The sequence below is a fragment of the Danio rerio genome, chromosome 13 (genome assembly GCF_049306965.1).
Source record: "Danio rerio strain Tuebingen ecotype United States chromosome 13, GRCz12tu, whole genome shotgun sequence".
Lineage (NCBI taxonomy): Eukaryota > Metazoa > Chordata > Actinopteri > Cypriniformes > Danionidae > Danio > Danio rerio.
In genome coordinates, this window is record NC_133188.1 from 28,242,501 (window position 1) to 28,265,000 (window position 22,500).

At 35.3% G+C, this 22,500-nt stretch overlaps 1 protein-coding gene across 4 annotated transcripts in view; it reads right to left on the reverse strand.

Annotated features, from left to right (window-relative positions):
* Positions 1-22,500, reverse strand: part of adka (adenosine kinase a) — a 282,153-nt gene that overhangs the window by 107,652 nt on the left and 152,001 nt on the right. For 2 of the 4 annotated variants that reach the window (XR_012388462.1, XR_012388464.1), the window contains exon 7: positions 19,637-20,301. The exons of the other annotated variants lie outside the window; for them this stretch is intronic. The gene's annotated coding sequence lies outside the window, so the exon portion shown is untranslated. Of the gene's footprint in view, positions 1-19,636; positions 20,302-22,500 lie in introns of those variants that run through there. 4 annotated transcript variants of the gene reach the window in all.

Below are 22,500 nucleotides of genomic sequence, written 5' to 3' on the forward strand. Positions count from 1 at the left end.
CAAGTAATAAATAAAACAAATTCTTCACTTTTAGACTTTAGTGCAACAGTAAATGAAAAAAAATATATATATAGAAACAAACAGCACCTCAACTTAAAATACCAAGCAGGCATGTAAACAACAACAACAACAACAAAAAAATTGCCACAGTGTTTTCAAGGCCAGTAATATGCTTTTAGGAACTATAGAATCATAACTATAGATGTGTTGAAAACTGATGAGAATATATATATATACATACATATATATTTGAGTCTTGATCAGGATTCGGGAGGCAACGTCTGATTCCGATTGAGTATGAAACCGCATGATCAGATTTCCGATCAATTAATTGGATCTGGACATCACTAATTATTATAATAATATTATATTTTGTTGTGTATTAAATAATATTTTAACACGTTAAAATTGTATTTGTTTAGTTGCCGCCAATAGCCTAGTGGTCAATGCGTCAACACATCACACCCAGGTGCTCACGGCGACCCAAGATCGATTCCCTCTAAAATAATTATTTAGAAACCTCTAAAAAATAATTATTAAAAAATTGTATTTGTTTGACTCTCACTATACAAAATTTGATAGAAAACAATGTTTATAGGTATAAGTTAAACTTCTTGATATTTATTAGGGGCCCCACAATTTCCTGGGGCCCTAGGTGGCTGCTTACCTTGCTTATTGGTTAAATCCACCCCTAACCATAGCTATAGCATTATTTTATACCAAAACAAAGGTGGTTTGTGCAGCACACACACAAATGCCACACAGACTCCCTCATCAACAGACTCCCTCCTTCAAGTCCCTCAACAGCTTGAATTGTAGTTTGTTTGTATACGCTGATCCTCATGGTAATGTCCCCTCAGATTAGAAATCTGGAAACATTTCTCCCATGGGCCTAGTTCGTATTACTCTCCGCTAGCTATATTTTCTTGTGAAATTGTGTCAGTGCTTCTGGTGTACACACATACAAACAAACGATACCACCTGTGCTGCTTATAGAAAACTGATCTTAGAGCAAAATCCTTTCAAAAAAGGTCTCTGGCAGACAGAGAGAGCTGGTGAAAAACAGGGCTTCTCTCTCTCCGTCACATTATCTCTCTCTCTCTTAACACTGAAGGGTTCATCAAAGACGTGTCATACTGATTTCAGAGCCACTGATCAGCGTGCGATTCCTTCCTCTAATCTAATTGTGCCACAAAATGGAAATCATCAGAGCCAATTTAACAGCCCCGACTCGTAGTACAAGCACATACATCCGCTTCCCCCTTCATTCATCTGCACAAGTGCATCTGCCTGGTTTAGACTTCTCCACTCAAAGGGTTACTAATTGGAGCCTGAATCCCATGATGGCTATGCTTTTTTTTAAACCAAGAAAGAGATAGAGGGGGGAGGGCGGGAGTAGGCCAAATTGGTGGGGATGAGACGCACAAGCAAACACTTCCTGCTTTTCTTAAATGAAAGTCTCAGCTTGCCCTCGGAGGAGTAGTTCACATCTGTCCGTCGTGAGTCAGGAGTCATCGGTCGAGAGAGTGAATCATGACTCATCTGTCAGAGAGATTCCTTCAACACTCATAGGCCATGTTTACACCAGGTAATAAGACACTTTTTTCATTTCAATTACAGGGGTAAATACAGGGGTCTGAGAGGTTACCACTTTCAGAGGTAGTCAAACATATTTGATGGGATTGCTTTCACATGCAAAGGTTTTAGAGAAATGTTAACCCCATATATAAATAGGGGTTAACATTTCTCTAAATATATATATAAATATATGTGTATAAATTTTATATATATATATATAAAAAAAAGTTAAACTGCTTTTATTCTAGCCGAAATAAAACAAATAAGACTTTCTACAGAAGAAAAAAATATGAGCAGACATACTGTGAAAATTTCCTTGCACTGTTAAACATCATTAAAAAAAAAATCAAAGGGGGTTAAATGATATACATGTATATATATGTCAGAATTATTAGCCCCCATCCAATAATATCTTTTTCTTCTCTTTTTATTTTATTTCGACAAGAATAAAAGCAGTTTTTAATTTTTAATAAACATTTTTTTAATAAACAAAATATTAGCCCCTTTAAGCTATTTTGTTTCTATAGTCTACAGAACAAACCATCGTTATACAATAACTTGCCTAATTACCCTAACCTGCCTAGTTAACCTTACTGACCTAGTTAAGCCTTTAAATGTCACTTTAAGCTGTATAGAAGTGTCTTGAAAAAGATTTAGTAAAATATTATTTACTGTCATCATGGCACAGATAAAATAAATCAGTCATTAGAAATAAGTTATTATGTCTAGAAATGTGTTGAAAAAATCTTCTCTCCGTTAAACAGATATTGGGAAAAAATAAACAGGGGGGCTAATAATTCTGACTTTAACTGTATGTGTGTGTATATATATATACACACACACACACACACACACACACACACACACACACACACACACACACACACATACATAGATAAATATACATACATATATATAAATAATCACACTTCGGCAAGGTTCAAAGCAACTGTACCTAGTGTCAGTACTCCCTTAGACAGTGACAAAATTTGCATTTAGAAAACATCAAATGGATATAAACATTCAAAGCTTGGGGTTTGTCGGTTCTGACTAAATGGGTCAATGATTTTTTACGTTCTCACCAAATCTTGACCAAACAAATGCTCTCTAGCTCTCTAGTATCTAGTAGAGTGCTCTCCGTCCCCTTCAAGACTCTTCTCGTTTGCTTTTCATTTGATGTGCTTGAGCTCAACCCCTTTCACAGGCAGAGCTGTGATGAACCATTATGCTATTGGCTGTTTTTTAAAGGGGAGGAGCTACTCTTTATACCACCCACTTTTAATGTTTCAGATGAGATCTGAAATAAACATTGACGACAATAAACAAACGTCCAACATTTGAATAAAAATGCACATTTCAAAGCACTTTTAACATAAAAGAGGATATTTTGAACATTAGCACCCACTGACTTCCAAAGTAAGGAAAATATTACAACAGAAGCCAATGGGTAATATCAACCAGCATTCTTCAAAATAACTTCTTTTGTGTTCAACAGAAGAAAGAAGCTCAAATAGGTTTTGAACATGTGAAGGGTGAATAAAGGCAGATTTCATTTTGAGTGAACTACCCTTTTAAATATCCAGTAATTCTGATGAAATAAATAATAAAAGAAAGTAATCCCAAGGTCAAAATATGAGAGCTGTTCTTTTCAGTGATACTTTTCAAACAAGTTCCTAAAAGTAAAAAATAAATAAATAATTAAACTCAACAAATCAAACAGATACTGTACATGTATCTACACATGAAGTCTGGCATCTGTATGCTCTAAAATGCATTCAGCCAACAGTGGCGTGAGCAACTTGTAACTTGAACAAGTGTCAGAAGGCAAACACGGTAAGCTGTTCGTGGACCACATCCTGGCTGAGTGTGTGCAAAGTCGTTTAGATTTAGCTGCTCGCAGGACAGCACAGGGCTGGGCGGTGTTCATTACTGCGCTAACATGGTTTGTGGTTTGGAAACATGTGAAATAACGTGTCAGAAAGAAGCCTGCATTTGCCACGGCATTATTAGGCCTTGGCGATGCAGAGCGCGTGCATGTTACATTAAGGTTAGTGCGAGATCAAGAGGGGTTTAATAAGCTGTAGCATCTGTGATTTGCCATGAAATTGAATACATTTATAAAAGGTAATGCCGAAGCTGAAATTGCTGCTGATTAATTGGAGCGCTGTGATATGTGAATACAAAATGGAATCAAAAGTAATTTCCTGCGTTATTTATCAGTCAATAATGTCAGGCACACAGTCGGCTCATTAACCGGCTATGACATGATGGGGAGGAAAGAAAACTCCCTCGTTCCACTCCGCCATGAATCCAAACAAACAGGCCATTTATTACGGGGGCAGAAATTGATTGTTTTTCGAGAGAAGCTCACTGCATCAATCCAGTAGTGATATTTTTCCGAGGGAGAGAAAGGAGCTTGTCTCCCGCCGCTATTCCCCAGCGCTCTGTGTGTCGCGGCTAAGCTGCTTAATCATGATAACCCACAGTAAATGTTTTTGCTTTTCCAGACACATTATCTACTTTACAGATGAGAAATCTGGTTTCATGGATTAAGAGCGATGCCATAACAGGAAATACTTGTGGAGTTAACCTTGCCTGATGGCTTCAAAGCCGGCCTGTTAATTCAAACTACTTCCTGAGCCCAAAAGATAAGAGACGCACACACACAAGAGAAGACACCATTGATGTGTGTGTATGTGTGTGTAAAAAGCAGGGTAACATGATTATGGGTGAAAAACTATTATATTTGACTTAATCAAAGGCTTTCAAAAGCACAAAGGGAAACATTAAAAAGACATGTAGTCCTATTCACTATACCAACAAGGAAAACGTAGTAAATGTATGTGTAAATTAACCGTCTAGTTCGGAAAGAGATTAATAATTAACAGATCATTCAAATAAGCCACTGGCTTGTAAAAGATTATATCTATGCTGCATTATACATTGTCATTGTGGGACTTTTATATTCTACACTACAGCATTTGGAGTCAGGAAATATGTTTTAGTTAAACTGTTAACTTAATAAGGAAGTATTAAACTGATCAATTAATAAATGTTCAAATCAACATTAACAGTAAAGCCTCAAATCATGTTTTTTTTTTATTCTATACAATTTTGTACTAACTGATTATAGAAATGTTTTCTTCTTTACTTCTGGGGTATTATAAGGAGTAAATAAAACATAAGACTAAACACAAGCAGTGCTAAACACAAACGGGTAATTAAGTTCTATGCTGTGTTCACACCAGACGCGCTATTCATGCGTAAATAGACACGTGAACAGTTTGAGTTTACTCGCTTCATTCGCGTGACAAATTCTCCTCACAATAGACACGGATTCACATCATGTGCAGGGCTTCTGTCTGCCCAGTGACTCTAGCTTCGCTGCTAAATGGCTAACATGAATTTTACTGATAGATTAGCTGTGCTTTATGCAGGCTGAAAAACAGCGAAGATTCATTAATCGACGTGTCTGAGTCCACTAGATCAGGGGTGCCCAAACTCGGTCCTGGAGGGCCGGTGTCCTGCCAAGTTTAGTTCCAACCTCAATCAGACACACCTGCGCTAGATAATCAAGCTCTTATAGGCTTTCTTATAGGTAACATATAACATATAGCTCTTATAGGTAACATCCTTGCAGGTGTGTTGAGGCAAGTTGGAGCTAAAATCTGCAGGACAGCGGCACTCCAGGACCGAGTTTGGACACCCCTGCACTAGATCCTTTCAGAGGTGCACCCAACTTTGTGAGTTCATCGACTCCTACAGAAACTACACCTAGATGATGGAGGCTTTCAGCGGAGCTTCGATCTGAGCCGAGCCCAGTGTGATAAGCTGTTGTATGGTGTTGGCAAGAGGATTTCCTCTTGGGATAGCAACAAAAGGCATTTTGTCATAATCACTCCGTTATAAAAGAACAGGCTCCAGACAGTTAACGTGGCGCAAATGTCCGCTGAAGTTAAGATTTTTGCAACTCGAGTGATTTACGAGAAACAGATGATACGCGTGTCAAACACACAAAATGCTTAACTCTCACTGCTGCATTGATGCCGCAGGATGTCGGGTTTGTGTTATTGCATTGACTTTACATAACTGCAGTAAATCATTATGCTTGATGCTTCATCCGTGTCTGGTGTAAACACAGCATTATAGCAAATGTGGTAAAATGTAGTATTCTATTCTTTATTTAATTTATTTTTTATTTAATGATTTTAGCTTTTAGAAATTTTCATACTTTTAAGAAGAGCCTTTTTAAAAGTTCTGCTGTTTGTACATACAGCTACAAACAATAAAGCTGCCATAAAACCAAATAGAAAAGATGCATGGCTACAAGTATGTGAGAAAGTCAACAAGTAATATCAACTGCTTTCCGTTTAGAGGAACTTGAAGGAAAAAATCTATTGCATATCATCACATTGCATTGAATTGAATCAATTCTGAATCAATAGCTATTTCATATGTATTTTTAATGTATCGTATCATTGGCTATGCATTAATATGCACTAGGTCTCAATTCTGAGATAAACATGCCTTATATAAACTTTGAAACAAAAATTATATGATATATATAACCATTCAAAATGTTCCCTCTTATGCCATTTCAGAAATCTGTTGCAGCATAATTCATTTAATCTTCTTAAAAGCGCTGCTAATTAACTCAAGCTGATCTGAGAGTCATACTCCATTTCAAACCCTTTTTATTGACAACACATTTGTGTTTTTCGCCTTGAATTGGCTCCATTTCAAACGTACAGTGTTATTAAAAATCAGGGGGAAAAAAGGAAAGGAAAAAGAAGAAAAGACTTCTTTTTGAGAAAGATCCCAGGGCAGAAATGCCCCCGCATCACATCCTGATGTGCGTATACCCACCAGCTGCGCTGCTTCAAACTCATACTGAAGCGTATCGTGGAGCCCGCAGCCTTGATCCAGCTCTGTTCTCATTAATGGAGCTGTTTGAATATTCATGCAGCGGAGCGCTAGAAACTCAGACACGGCACCCAAAACTGTGGGGAATTCAGCACTTACCATTAACAGGCCTAATAAAAGCACCAAGCCTCCGCGATTGTTATGGGTAATTCTAAGCGCTCATTAGTATTTCAGTGTGAAAAGTGGGAAAGTGCTAATTTATTAATATAATTCAATTTCTATACAATAAAATGTGTAGAGTCATGGAATTAATCCTACCTAGAAACACACTAGGGAAAGTTAATACTTAATGACCAGACAAAACACTTTAATATCATGTAACTTCATTACTAAGACATGATATAACCCAATAGCAGCTGCTCCTTACATGGATAATGATCTGTTAAAGAAAATAGGACCATTAAAATAGGACCTTTTCTGTGTTAAAATGCTTTTTTTTTGGTAAAGTTCACTCCACAACAACTACATAAATGTGTACACTAACCATTCAGAAACATCCTGGTGCAATCTAGAAGTTGGAACCAAAACATGTTTTATTTCCAATGTATGAAGTACTGCCATCAGGGAAATGATACAGAATTTTTTTATGTAAAAGTGGCCATTAGAAATCCTTTAAACCAGTGTCCTTTAACATTTTAAATGGTGAACTACATTGAAGGGTCTTTTAAATGTCACTGTTGTTGGTAAATGTTACATGTTGTCTTATGTTGTTTTACAGTGGGGAAAATAAGTATTGAAAAACATTACTGTTTTCTCTGATAACAAATGACAACCAAAGAAATCCATGTATGCAAAGAAAACAATTGTAATTAGTTTACAATTTAAATTATGCGTAAGAAATAAAATGACAGGGAAATATTATTGAACACATGAAAAAGGGAGGTGTAGAAAGGCAGTGAAAGCCCAGACTGCAGCTAAAATCTCTTAGTTATTCATTATAAAAATATATATAGACTTATAAAATACTAAATAAGACGAGATAAAATGCTAAATAAGGATCAGATTTGATAGACCAGACCCAGAGAACCATCAAGATTTTTACACTTTGTTGAAGTCTGTGAAAAGCATGTGCCTTCACTCTACAAATGAGAGGTATTTTTAAACTTCCATCACCAAAAAAGCCTTTAATATATTATAAAGTATTAAATACATTTCAGTAGTTCAGTACTTGCTCCTTGTGAATAAAAATAGACAATAAACATACTGTACCCATTGGCTACCTCTAGTTTGACCATTTAGGACTTTATTATGTGACTGGTTATTTCTAACATTTTGTCTGTGTGCTTTTTTTTGTTGTTTTTAAAGTGCCCATATAGCACATAAAAGCTCCGTCCTCTGTCCACATCTCATTTGCATTTAAAGGCACATGCAAAAAACGTGGTGTTTTTGGTCAAAACCAAATTGGGTCAAACTTACACTATAATAAATGATCCTTGAGGTGATTTTAACAAAAACCTCACATGCACATTCTAGGGACAACAGATTTATTTGCCATCTTATGAAAAGAGGCATAAAATGTTCTCTTTAATGGACACGGCTGACATCTGAGATACTGATAGAGTCAAAGAGATTGACCAGAGCGGGAATCTCATCCTTTCAGATTCACTTATTCACCGCCTTCTTCATCTCATCCTCTAATGCTCTTCCTGTTGGATGACTCACATCTTCCAGCAAACACAGATGATGAACACATCTCGAAGCGATCCGCCACGTCACCTTGTTATGTCACTAGCTAATAGCGCTTTTAATAGTTTCTTGTCAGTGGCTCCATAAATAGACAAGACAGTTCATGATGCTAAAGGTCCTGTTCTGGCGTACTGTAGCAAAAGCTATTAGGATGTATTAAAGTTTCTCATAGACTGCACTGCAGTTACACTGTTTCTTAGAAAATAAACTCTTAAAGAACACACATTACTCTACTTCTAATTTAATTTATCTTGTAAAAAACAAACAAATAAATAAATATATAATTTCATAGTAAAAATGTTAAACATTAAAGACTGGTTTACGCTGTTAAGGATAATCTCAAAGAAAGCATTTAGTACTCCAAACAGATGCAAATAAATAATGTTTTCACACATTTTGACAAAATTACAGCTTGACTGGAGAATTATGCATAATGAAAGAATTCACAGGTGATATTTACTAGAAACATTTTGAAAATGGTTCAGTGTTGCGCAAATAATTGCAAATTATCATCTTTACAAAATGTGGAATTATGATTAAATGCTAGGTACAGTATAAAATGAGCATGTCTAAGACAAAAGATTAAGTTCTATATGTTCTTTTATATAACTTTGTTGCCACATTTAAAATACTACTACTACTACTACTACTACTACTACTACTAATAATAATAATAATAATATTAATAATAATAATAATAATAATAATAATACTACTACTACTACTACTACTACTACTACTACTACTATTACTACTACTAATAATAATATTAATAATAATAATGACAATAATAATCAATTTCTTTTAAGACTGAAAGCTTGGGTTTGGTACAAAGGTAAAAACTATAAACAAAACACAATCTCTACATGCCGGCCATTTGAAAAATTCAACAAAATGAATCAGGTTATCATGAAAGGAATAGTATCACCTTCATACCAAAAAAGTCTTGGTATTTAAACAAACCTCTGTAGGTAATGTGTTAATGCAGTGCAGTCATGATTTAAACCACCTTCATCAGGCATTTGTTTTAAATGCTTTCCCGACAGGAAAGATCAGATAAAGGAAGGTCAGATGACCCCAGCATGTATTTGATACTGACTTCCCTGCTCCAGCATATCCTACATGCCCTAAACATGACCACAACATCCAGCCAGGAGGCTTAAAGCCCCTGCTATGGATGAAACATGTTTTGTTTATAGAAGGCAGTATGTGTGTGTGTGTGTGTGTGTGTGTGTGTGTGTGTGTGTGTGTGTGTGTGGGAGTACAGCTGTACCGCTACTGCCTCTTTCAGCCAGTGCCCTGGAGGCTGGATGATGGGTCTCAGCCAGGTGTGCCAGGTTACAGCCAAAAAGCAACTCGATTTGAAAACAATATACAAATAAATCAGTAACTGCTTGGCTTGTTAACATAATAGTCCAGAGGAAAGCAAAACGAACAAAAAATATATATTATAACTCAGGGCAAAGATATTTCTTGTTTGTGGTGTTAATATTTCAACATTTTATATGAGAGATAAATTTATAATGGCAAACTAAAGGTAAAGGGATATTCAGGTATTCAGCATACATGCCAGCCAAAAGTTCAACATTCATTATATTCAAACACACCAGTTCATTTCACACTGCTGCTAACTTCCAGAGTGTGGAAAAACATGAGCTCTGGGGTACAAAAGTGAAGAATAAACTGCCATATTTTTCTGAATACAAGTCATGATTTTTTTTTAATCATTAGAAATGTAAGCATTGTAATACAAAAGCAAAAAAATCAGTTTCATCAATTTTCATTTTGATGATAGAAAACAATTGAGTGTATTGTTTTGATTGTTCTTATAACATCCCTGAATCATTAATTTCAGCATTTATTTATTTATGGCTTTTTCTTCATTTCTACAACTTCTGGATTGCTATGTTTGGTTGTTTTGTGTACCCAATGTGGAAAAACCTATGTACAATATATCTGAAAGTAAATTTGGAAACTGCAATACAAACTAAATTTACAATAAGTAATTTGTTTATAGTAAAAGTAATTTACCGAGAATGTCAAAATGATTTCTGCCTATTTTACCTTTCTTAATTCACCTTCTGTTCTAAATATTAACAAATAAATAAGCAAAGTCAGAACCATTTTTATGATGTTAACTACAATAAAAAAATGCTTGTTGGGTGTTAAAACATAACCTCAATGAGTTTCCTTGACTGTCCTCCTGACAGTGTAAGTTTTGCAACTAAAAGAGTAACTAAGATACCCTAAAAAAAAATAATGTCCTGTTTATTGTAGTTGTTGGTTGGGTTAAGTAGTTTAGCTGTGATTTTAATTTGAAACAACCAGAAATTAAAGTGCGAATGAAATCAAAACTAACCATATGATTTTGCTAGCTCACATTTGGGCTGTGCGATATGGGCAACAGAAACCTATTATGATTTTCTTGAACAATATTGTGATTTGGATTTAAACACGATTTTGACACACACTGAGACATTTTACAGTGTGATTATGAAACACATTTCCAAAGGAAAATAATTATATCTTTATTAAAGACCTGTAACATGTCTCTAAAACAGAAAAAGGCAAAAAAATAAAACTCACCTAGTAAAGATGTAATAAATAATCCCTAAAACAGACCTATACGGCAAAACAAATAAATAGACTACTGTGTGTGTTCGTCATCAAACACAAGGGTCAGATGTTCTGTTTGACCACATCAGTAGTTGCGTCTACTTTTGTATGTATCCAGATTTTTTTTTTGCCATGCATTAAAGATCAGAGACCTCTTTGTGATACTGCCATGAAATAGGTCGTTCACAAATAGTGTCATTTGCGCACGCATATTTGAAGTGACGTGTGTGAGGATTCCATGCACACCCAGTTGAAAACGTCTCTACTTTCAGAATGTTGCATGAGCACCACAAGTCACGTTACAAGAACTGAGTGATCAGCTTCATACTTTGTATAGAATATACACATTTCGGTGGACTAATTACCTCAGACAAACACAGAACACCCAAACACCCAGTGCTTTTTAATTTTCTCCATAAATAAAACTTGTACTGGACCTGCAGCAATGTTTTGTTAGCTTGTCATCCTCAAACGATTTCTGGCTGTCGAGACACAACAAAGGAGCATGAGTGCAAATCGTGTTGAATACTGAAGGAAGCGACACACCTCGCGCTTTCCACATGCTTTTAAATGTAATTTGTGACTGACAGGTTTACAAATTACTTGACAAACAATTCATCTGTAAATGTCATTTAGACCAAAAAAATTGTTTGCCCTTTTAATCTTTAATTAAAATCTGAAAATGCACTTTTTTTTTTTTTTTTTTTTAGTTATGTGATTTTTAGGATTTAGGCATAGTAAACATACTTAACAAGCCACGTCCACTGTTTTCTCATCTAATATTCTGGTACTCTAGGAACTGTCACAATATGAAAAAAACGTTCACAGCTTCTGGTTCATGTGGACCCTAAGGTTAAATAAAAATGTAAACAAAGAAACAATAAAACGGCTTCATATAGGCCCTATACTACAACACAACCTCTTTTACTTTCTGATTTCATTATAACTTCAACTTTCAACCATTTGATTACAGTGTATGGCAACATATCAACTTGTTTTTTACAATAATTAAATCAATTTTCCCTGTTCTGAATACTGATCAATTTAAATGACTGGAGGAGCATTAAACACTTTCCTAAAAATAACACTACATACTAGTGAGTCCATGTTCAAGCTCCAGTCAGACATGGAGGAAGGGATTTGCGTAGACGTGCACATCATTACCTATCAACAATTGCAGGTGATATCTCTCAGAGCGATTGCTCATTTTACATGCGAATCCCTGCCTCCCCAAACCCCCGTTCTTGACATCTGCTCTATGCCCAAACATCTGCACAGTGTTACTCTAACTCTTCTCACACACATAGCTGCATTCCGCCAAGCCAACCGCCGCCGCTAATAAATGACGAGGTGAATTGTGGCTTTGAAGGAAACTTCATCTCTCCTCTTTGGGGCCCCAAAAGTGCTCATAAATCTTGGGAAAAGACAGTATTAAGCATACCACAGACTGCAAGTTTAGCCATACAAAACACGGGTGAAGAGAAGTTCAGGGCACTGCCGTCTCACTCAGGTAGAGTTAACAAATAATGAATTATGATTATTCGCGTTCAGAATAAAAGTTTGTGTTTACATATTTTTTCTTTATTTTTGAGTAAACAATCACTTTAACTTCTGTAAAAGAAGGAAATAGGAAACAGAAAGAGCAAAAATGACTGAGACACTGATAAAGTTGTGGCTTTTGACCAAGTAGCATGCAGTTGTTGATATGTTCTGATTGCGATTTAAGATTGAACACCGTTTAAAACACAATAAGTACTGATCTCAAAGAATTCTTGTGACAGTCGAAAAAGTTAAGTGAATAAATGCTTTGTTTAATACTTGTTTACTTTTTAAAGACACTTTTGTTGAAGGATAAGTAGAAAGAAATAATAAAATGTGCTGAATAAACTGAAAACTAAGATAAAGTAACTTTGATTAACGTGTGGCTTTAAACAACTAATATTATTTAAAAAAAGGTTGGACAAACCTAAATATATAGGTTGTAAAATGATCAAATTAAGTTGGCATTACTTAAAGATACACAAGCAACTGAATAAAAGTAACTTTAACATAAAAAAACTTGCTTTGTTTACCAAATAAAGTGGATGTTATTGGATTTACATTGTAAATATTAAATAAAAGTTTAAAAGGTTTTCCTTTTTATTTCATATATCAAGTTTTTAAGTTACGATAGTCCCATAATCATTTTATATAAATCCAATGATTTTTAACAAAATTCTGCGCAGAAATAGCAAAAAATGCACGCAGATTCTGTGTGGCCCTAGTAATGAGCTATGGCGTGGTTGAGCGGCAAGCAATCGGAATGTTTAAGTCCACCGCTTGAGAGGCGTCCAGAGAACACAGTCTTGTAAACTTTGGTTCAGAGTACAATTGTTCCCAAGGATTTGATTATTGCGGCCGCCAAATTTCCAGTAATTTATGATGATTTACAAGGACTTAAATTAAAAAACTACTACTGGCAAGTTACTGATATGCATTAATGTTATATATGTTTTTTTTTGAAGCAGGAATCTCATGCTAACTATAACGACACATTATAACTAATAACTATTATAACTAATACAAAAGAATTGCTGCCTGAGAATTTTTCAGACATACGAAAATATTGGATAAATAGAGCAAAGCCACACCACACGCAACAACTTGATCTTCCATAGTTAAATGAATTTAATTAAAAACGCACAATATTTTCACGATGGAAAGCACATTTTCATGCAGGAATGTAAGTGGTTTGCTGATGTGCTGCAACAGCTCCTTTAAATATATGATCGATGTAGCAAATTTTGATGCTCTTCCCGCCTTCGGTGTGAATGCACAGTTAAGCATTTATTTAGTTGTTTAAGCATAAAACAAGATGAAAGAAGCTTGTGCAATCACTAGCCAATTTTTTCAGCAAAAAACTTTCTATTTTAAAGACATGGTGCAAAAAAATGGAATGGAATGCAGTGCTTCTAGTCTGTTTGGATACCCACTTTATATCATATCAATCAGGCAGTGAAGATCACTGATTTAAATCTGATCTTAAATGTGGTGATTTTATAATGGAGCAGCAGTTCACCGAAAGCGCTTGGGCTGGCTGATTGAAAATTAAAAGCCCAAGTGCATATACTGTACCACATTGATGTGTGGCTTTAAAGTATAAAAGAGTACATTTTATGTCAATTTAAGGTTTGAACTTAAAACTATAAATTGCAAAATGTTAAAATTAAGTGAAAGTGATGAAAGTGCAAGTTGAAAACAGTTCAAACTTAAATAAAAAAAAAAGAGTTTAAAACACTTAAAAGGCTGATGCAAACATTTGCCACACTTAAAAAAAGTTAAACAGTACAACAGTGCAATATTTTTATATTGTATATTTAAACAAAATAAATAAAATTTTATTTTAATATACATTGCATCTATACATACACATACTATACATATAAACTTTTATTGTGCATTCGATTTATCACAATCAATCGTTTGACAGCAATACACTCAAGTATTCCCACCACTGGATGCCAAATTCCCAATAGTCTCAACCCAAACTCACTAGTGAAATCGATACTACAAGATCCTAATGTCACTTAACGTTTGAATCATTCACCGTATTTCGAAAGCTCTGCACATTCAGCTAGATCTCAGCATGTACTTGATACAGTATTTAACACTCTGTGATATTTTATTGATCCTCTCATATCAGTGAACGCACCCCCTCTCTCTCATACTCCGATCAGTGTGTAGTAATGTGTGAGTCTCACTGCTCGACGCATTAAAAAACAATCAGCTGCAACTTGGGTGTCTCCACACTTCATCTGCTCATGGCAATTTCACGGCCGCGGCACATGAATGTTTGAGCTGGAGTGTCTGGAAGTGCAGTGATCCCGTGTTTGAGGTTGCGTGAAGGAGGAGGCTTTCTAACTAACCCTTAACAAGAAGCCTGGAGACCTCCAGCGGTATCCACTTATCATCTCTAAATATTAGCCTGACCTCTCAGCCGGTCGCTTCCTCCCCGCGGGCAGACAGGAAGAGGGGTTTCCATTGGCCGTGGAGAGCACTCCGTCGGATCAAACGTTCATCTAACACGCGACTCGGTGAGGCTTTGATCGTTTCGAGTCCTATTCAGCGACAGGAAAGGATTGTGTTTGAAGGAGGTTTACGGCAATGAGCGTGAGAGAGTGTGTACACTTTAGAGGCATCGACTGGGCTCGAGTGCCGTTCCTCTAAGTGTGTGCATTTACTGGAACTTTTGGAGAGCACTTGCTTTTCTGAAAACGTTCTTGTAAATGTATTAAGACCTGCTGGCCTCACCTGTAAAATAATAATAATATGAATGATAAGGTCGATTATTGAGCTCTTCAGATGTGAAAAAGGAGGTGGAATCATAATCATTATCTGGTCACTTAGCCTAGTTTAGGCATGGGCCGGCATAAGTTTCTGACGGTATGATAACCTTGGATAAAAATGTCACAGTTGTCGTGTCACGGTATCACGGTATTATGATTACTGCCTTAAAATAAGTTATTCTTAAATGTCAGGGTAATTTAATAAATAAATAAACTTAAAATGTTCCCATTTAACAAAGTTCATTTTATTTTATTTTGTTTTTTATAATATTTGGGAACAGTAAACATGTCAGGCTAAATAATTAAATAAAGCACTACCTTCTGCTGACTTTATTAGTTTCAAAAACACTGATATCTTTACAGCTCATTAAAAAACACATTGAATGTGCAGTAGGTGTGTCTTCACTCTTCACAAACATTTTTTATTGTGCTTGTAGAAAGTCTCTTCATATTTCAATAGTAATGTTTAAAATAGATGATCTAAATGTATTTATATGTAATTTTATATTCTGGGTAAGGTATAAAACTAAAAAAAGATCATTCAATTAAATATTGTCAGGTCAACAATTCCCATAACTCTGACAAGTAGCCCAAACTGTCTATTAACAAATGTAGATTTGTACATCTGTGCATCTGTTCAGGCAGATCCACCATTAGCGCATGCACGAGTGGTGTGTTCACGACACATGCACAAGAAAGAGAGATAAGAATAGTAAAAACAAATGATGAATAAAAACGTTTTAAAATCCTGGATCAATATTGGAGTTGCACTTGCATGCTGTAGGAAGGACGACACCAGGCAGGACTGAAGAATTTCTTTGAGACAGGTAATGTTTTGTTTTAAAATTATTTTAGTCACGCAAGGCTGGTGTAGATTTTGTTGTTACGAATGGGTTACATGCACAGAAGTGTTGTTCAGTTACTGAAATTTTTTCAGTTTCATAAGAAATTTCAGTTCAGTTTTCAGTTTCATAAGGTCCTTTTACAGCATTGATAATGTAATTTTAATTTAGTTTAACAAAAATACATCAGTAAAAAGCGCTATTCTGCATAGTCTGCTTTACTGAGCTGAAGTTTGTTTCATATTCACATTGGTTCATTTTCGAACAATGACAACCTGTGACGTGTTCTCTACCATGCTTTGAATATTCGGTCTGAAATAGCATGCAAGTATGGCTTAGTGATAGGTGTAATTCCTGCACCCTGCCAGCATACAGTTGTCGCTTTAGAACAAAGCATGTGAGAGAGTGAGACAAGCTGTCTTTGCATGCATGAAATATTGCACATTATGACAAGTTTTGCTTGCTGAACAATTAAAAACGTGCTAGATATAATACAGTTTTTCATTCAGAATTGTAGTATTATAAAGTACTATACAGTTTTCTAACTGACGAATGACATGGTATAGAGGTTTTCTGTCATCTTAAAGGTAGATAGATTCAATATTAAGGTGTTTTAGAAGGCATGGCTTTGGATGCCAGGCGAGGGACTACATTTTAAAGACATTATGCTAACCGGTTAGCATTATGGCAGATCACCTAGTGCACCTTTAAATAAAAAAACAAAAACAAAAAAAAACTTACATATACAATAGGAATGATATAACAAGATTTTAGCAGTTTTAAAACCTTGACTTTTCCAAACCGCAGTAAATCTTGAAACCTGTTATTGTCCTATCCCTGGACTAGACTCCTAAAAGTGGCTTGACTGTGAATACTGTTTAAAAGCTGTAAGATTTCTTAAAAAATGTTGCGTTTATGTAAGGTTTTAGTAAAGTAAAAAACATTAATATTGTGATTTATTATTACAATGTTTGTTTACTTTTTTTGGAAACTAAATTATATTTATATATTTTTTAAATTTCATATAATTAAGAACATATTATTATAATTACAAAAAAGTATGAAACCATTTAAAAAAAACAAAATATTAAATACTAAAATACTCTAAAATGTTATTTTAAATTAATTTTATTGTATATTTTAATAAACATTGTCCATGAATTGTCTGTTTTGCATTTATTCACGTTTTAAAATTGCATTATAAGACCTTGATCTCTGTTCCAACAATGTTCAATATTGTAAATTTAAATCTGTAGTTTCCAAAGTGACTTTTATTGACAGTCAAGAATCAGTTTTAAACTCATGAGCTATATGCACAGCTAGTTTTTTTTTTTTTAGCCAATGATGATCTTCTGGTGAAAGGTTTATGACTATTTTCAATGTCATAAGATTTCTTTTACAGCACCAATGTTGCAATGTAATTCAGATATAATCAGTTAAACAGACTTATCCATCTATTTGGTTGTTAAAGCGCAAAAAAAAAGACTGTTTCACCGTCATTATTAGCAGGCTAGCGCAGAAACACCATTAAAAATACTGGGGTAAAATTAATTTTCATGTTTTAAAGACGAGGCACAGAATTTAATGCAGTGCTTCTTGTTTGGTCTGAGACCTACTTTACATCGTATCTCAGCCAGAAAGTGAAGAACGCAGTGATTTTGTATGGGATGACAATTCACCGGAAGCGCAGGGGCTAGCTGAATGGAATTCAAGGCTGTGTTCATATACCTCATTGTCTGGTGTTGCTATAAATATTGGTACCAAAATATACACCTAATTTTTTTCTTACAACGAGTTCATATTTTATTCTGTAATTAATTACACAAATTTATTTCTTAAAAATTTATTTTAGTCCCTTTATTAATCTGGGGTTGCCACAGCGGAACTAACCGCCAACTAATCCAGCATATGTTTTACGCAGCGGATGCTCTTTCACCCACAACCCATCACTGGGAAACCCTTACAAACTCATTCGCACACATATACACTATGGACAATTTAGCCTACTCAATTCACCTGTACTGCATGTCTTTGGACTTTGGGGGAAACTGGAACACCTGGAGGAAACCCAGGCAAACGCAGGGAGAACATAAAAACTCCACACAGAAACTCCAACTGACCCAGCCGAGGATCGAACCAGCGACCTTCTTGCTGTGAGGCGACAGCACTAATTACTCCAACACTGTGTGGCCTTTCTTAAAAATGCTAACTATAAATAAAATGACAATAGTTATTCAGTGACAAAACTACATTACCAAAATAAAAAGTATTACGGTCTTTAAAAAAAAAAAACATCTAACTGCAATCCTTTGACACAGTAATTGATGTATGCAGTGACTGAAATCCAATGACAAGCTGTCACAGGAGATCCCATAACGTCCCAATGTTATAACACACACACAAGCCCATGTGCAGTCACGTCAGCTAATGATGCTTCAATTATACTCCAAACATGCCTCCATCGGGTAAACATCCTCCTTTTCCCAACCAGCACAAATGCTTTCCTGATTCGCAGCAAATTAGACACATGGCAAATAATACCTAACTGGCTGCTGTTGTGTTTGCACTATGCATGCATAAATGAATTGGTAAAAAGGGGGAGCGGGGCTAATGGTTAAGATGCAATGTGCGTATAATTGTACAATTAGGCTCTTATCATCATGTAGGACCTCACCATTACTGACTGCTATTACAGAAAAATAATAAAATGGTAAACAGATTATGAGTGCAATATTATTACTAGGTGAAATTGATAGATTCATTTAGCGACAGTTTGTGATTCATTTGGTCTCTCCCTTGGTACAGAAGTGTGTTAGAATATCAGAAGCATGCTTTTACAGGCCAGGAAAAGACGCACAGAAGAGGTAAACAAAGATTTTACAGTATGGCACATCTCTTTAAGTGTGTCCATGTCCAGCAACACAGAGACGCCTCCAATCAAAGACTCCAATTTAAATCAAGACAAAGTGCCTTGACTAATCTCTTTAACAAGGTGACTTAGAGTCAGAGTGGTCTTGTAAATGATCAAATTAGTTTGAAGAGCATGTGAGCACTCACTGGTTGAAAAGGGTCTGGAAAAGTGGAAATGTTAACCTACTTTGTATTTGTTTCATCCAAAATATTACCTATATATGACTTATTTTTGCTGTTCTGTTGAGAGAACATTGTATGGACAAGAAGCAACATTGGACAGAGAGGGATAGGATCAGAAAAGGTCCACGAGCCAGGATTCAAACACAGGACACCTAAATCGCAGTTGGGCTACTGATCACAAGGCTATTGGCTACAAGTGTGATGATATGTTTATAAAACAGTTCGACAGCATAATCATGTATATAAAAAAGAAAATCAAACACGAGAGTCTAAAACTCTTTTGTACAACAAACTAATTCACCTACATAATTTTATACCTAGTACTCGAATGATTCTCTAGCATAATATCTAAAGTTGGAAGTGCTGACAAAACAGGTGATTTTGCTCACATTTTAAGATTATAAGGCTGAATGACATGAAATGTCATTTCCCATTCACTGTTGCAATCGAGAAATCACAATAATTAACCCTGAAAAAGCCAAAGCAGCGCAAACACTACCAGATTACTGTTGTTTTTTGCAAAAATTAAAAACATTAAACACATGCGGGCATTTCCTCTTTCTTTCTTTTTATTGAACAAGTCTGCAGTTGCGAAAACAGAAGACTCATTAGAAACAAACAGATGGCCAACCAAAAAGTAACTTGGGGTTATACAAAGAGTGGCCAACACAAAACACATACATTCCTGATATGCGAGTCCCATCTCACACTCAATACACTACAATTACTATGGTATAAATACAGCACTGTAACTCAAAAAAAGAGAAATCAACTTAGAAAGTCACTTACCAGTTTAATAATGATTTAATCGGTTGAAGTTAGGAATTATGATGAGTTTTTCTCCTCTAATGGCTTATTATGCCATCTCTGTCACCACCTTGTGGATGGACAACATCAACCGCTTTGCTCTCCTCAGTATGACAGGCTAATGGATGCCGACGCACTGTATCTCCAAAACTATTAATATTTAAAATAGGCATTATACTTTTAAATAAACTGGATATTTGCAGTCTAAACAACTACATTCTCACCTGAAAAGCCTTAAAAGTACAACAGCTGCAATATTTGTCATACTATATATATGTATATATATTCACCTTTGGTATATATATCAGATATAAAAAAAAAAAAATTGTGCAAAAACAAATCTGTACTTTATAGTTTTATTTTTAAAACATATTTCATGTTTTAAGTATTTAAAATGTGGTCACACTTTACATTAAGGTTCATTAGTTAATGTTAATTAATGCATTTACTAACATGAACAAACAATGAAAAATACATTTACTACTGTATTTGTTCATGTTAGTTAACGTTAGTTGTTGAAAATAGAGTAGTTGATTGTTAGTTCATGTTAACTCATGGTGCATTAACTAATGTTAACAAGCATGGACTTGGATGTTAATAATGCATTAGTAAATGTTCAATTATGATTAATAAATGCTGTACATGTGTTGTTCATGATAAGTTCATGTTAGTAAACGTATTAATGAACCTTATTGTAAAGTGTTAACTAAAGCGTTAATATTTCACTTTACTAAAGAAAGCATGTTCATGCACTAAATAACCATACATACAATAATTAATAAAAGCTAAGGCCCATACTATATTTATTACCACTATTTTTTTTATTTGTATTTAACATAATATCATACATATAATAATAGTAATAATAATAATAGGTTACATAATTAAACTTATAAATGTACTGCATGTTACCTAAATAAATAAAGTCTCAATTTTATTAAAACTTTTAATAAAATATAGTTATATTTAATAAATGTGGCATATAATATAATATAATATAATATAATATATAAATGAATGCCACAAATAATGTATTTCTAATATTATTAAAATTCACCTTTAAAAAAAACCTATTTATTTCTTGCACCAGTAACAAACAGATCGGTAAATTGACGCAGCCACTACAATTGCCTACAAAATGATTGGTATTTTGACAAGCCTAGTAGGAAGCACTAATTAAATTTCATCAGAGTGAAACAGCACAGTGGCCAGCCTGCAGTGACGGGGCGTCTGCCAGTTATTCTCCATCCACTCGCTGGATCTGCATTGTGCTGCTCTTACTGGATAGAGAGAATCAAGGTGGTGGAGGGGCCATACAGTTTGGCGGGCAGCTGACGCCACATTCAGCTCAAGGTCAGCAGGAGGTGTGTGTGTGAGAGTGTGTATGTGTATGTGCGCGTGTGTGTGTGTGTGTGTGTGTGTGTGTGTGTGTGTGTGTGTGTGTGTGTGTGTGTGTGTGTGCGTAAAAGCAGCCATACCTACGTGGGAGGCATGGCATTGCGAGTCACCTCTTCGAAATCATCGGCAGAGCCCTTGTGAACGAGGTGTCATTATGAGTATGAAATACAACCAACCCCCAACCCGGTGCCCAATTTTGTTGCCAGGGAACTCTGATGTCTGATTGGTAGAAAAAAAGGAGAGAGAAAAGAGAGAGAGAGGAGAGAGAGAAAGAGAGAAAGAGAGAGAGGGGAATAATGCCACTTCAGGGTGTAGCTGCCATACTGCTTGCTGGATCAGTTAATGGTTTCTCTCTCCTGCTCGGCTGACAGTATTTTAGACCTGCTTTGTGTGCACCATTGCACTTACAGGTCTGAAAGCTTGCGCTAGGCAAATGCACAATGTGAAAAGTGAGCTATAGATAGTGTTAGAGCGAGAGAAGTGGAAAAAAACAGAGAAAGCGAATGAGTGTGTGTTTTTTTTTCTTCTTCACAGGTGACACTTCCTTTCACAGCCACATCCTCTCTGGACGAAGTCTAAGTGTCAAGAGCTTCTTTCTCTCTTTCTCTCTCTCTCTCTCTCTCTCTCTCTCTCTCCCATCTTAAATGTCTCTGGGCTGATCTGGAAGCATCTGCAGATGGGGCTTCTGAAGCCCCGCCGGGCCCCGCTTTTAATTATCTTCATCTCCCTCACCAGTTGTGTTTGATGCGAGTGAGTGAGTGTGCACCTTTTGAGAGGGGGATGAGAGAGTGGTTTGTGCGTCTTTAAGAGAGAGCTTGTGTGTCTGTGTCTTCAGAGATGTGTTCACTCACTGCAGAGACGACTCACAGACTGAGCTTCATGTCAATGCTCAGGTGTGATGCACCAGACTTTGGTTTAAATGAGCAGTGACTGCAACAATTTTTTTTTTACTATAATACTGTGATTTTGACCTTTTTAGCTTTTTCAATAGTTTACACTGTGCAAAATATAATATGATATAATATAATATAATATATAATATAATATAATATAATATAATATAATATATAATATATAATATAATATAATATAATATAATATAATATAATATAATATAATATAATATAATATAATATAATATAATATAATATAATATAATATAATATAATATAATATAATGTTTTCGGGGCCGATCACGATTACTGATCACTTGAAGCCATATCAGTCGATAC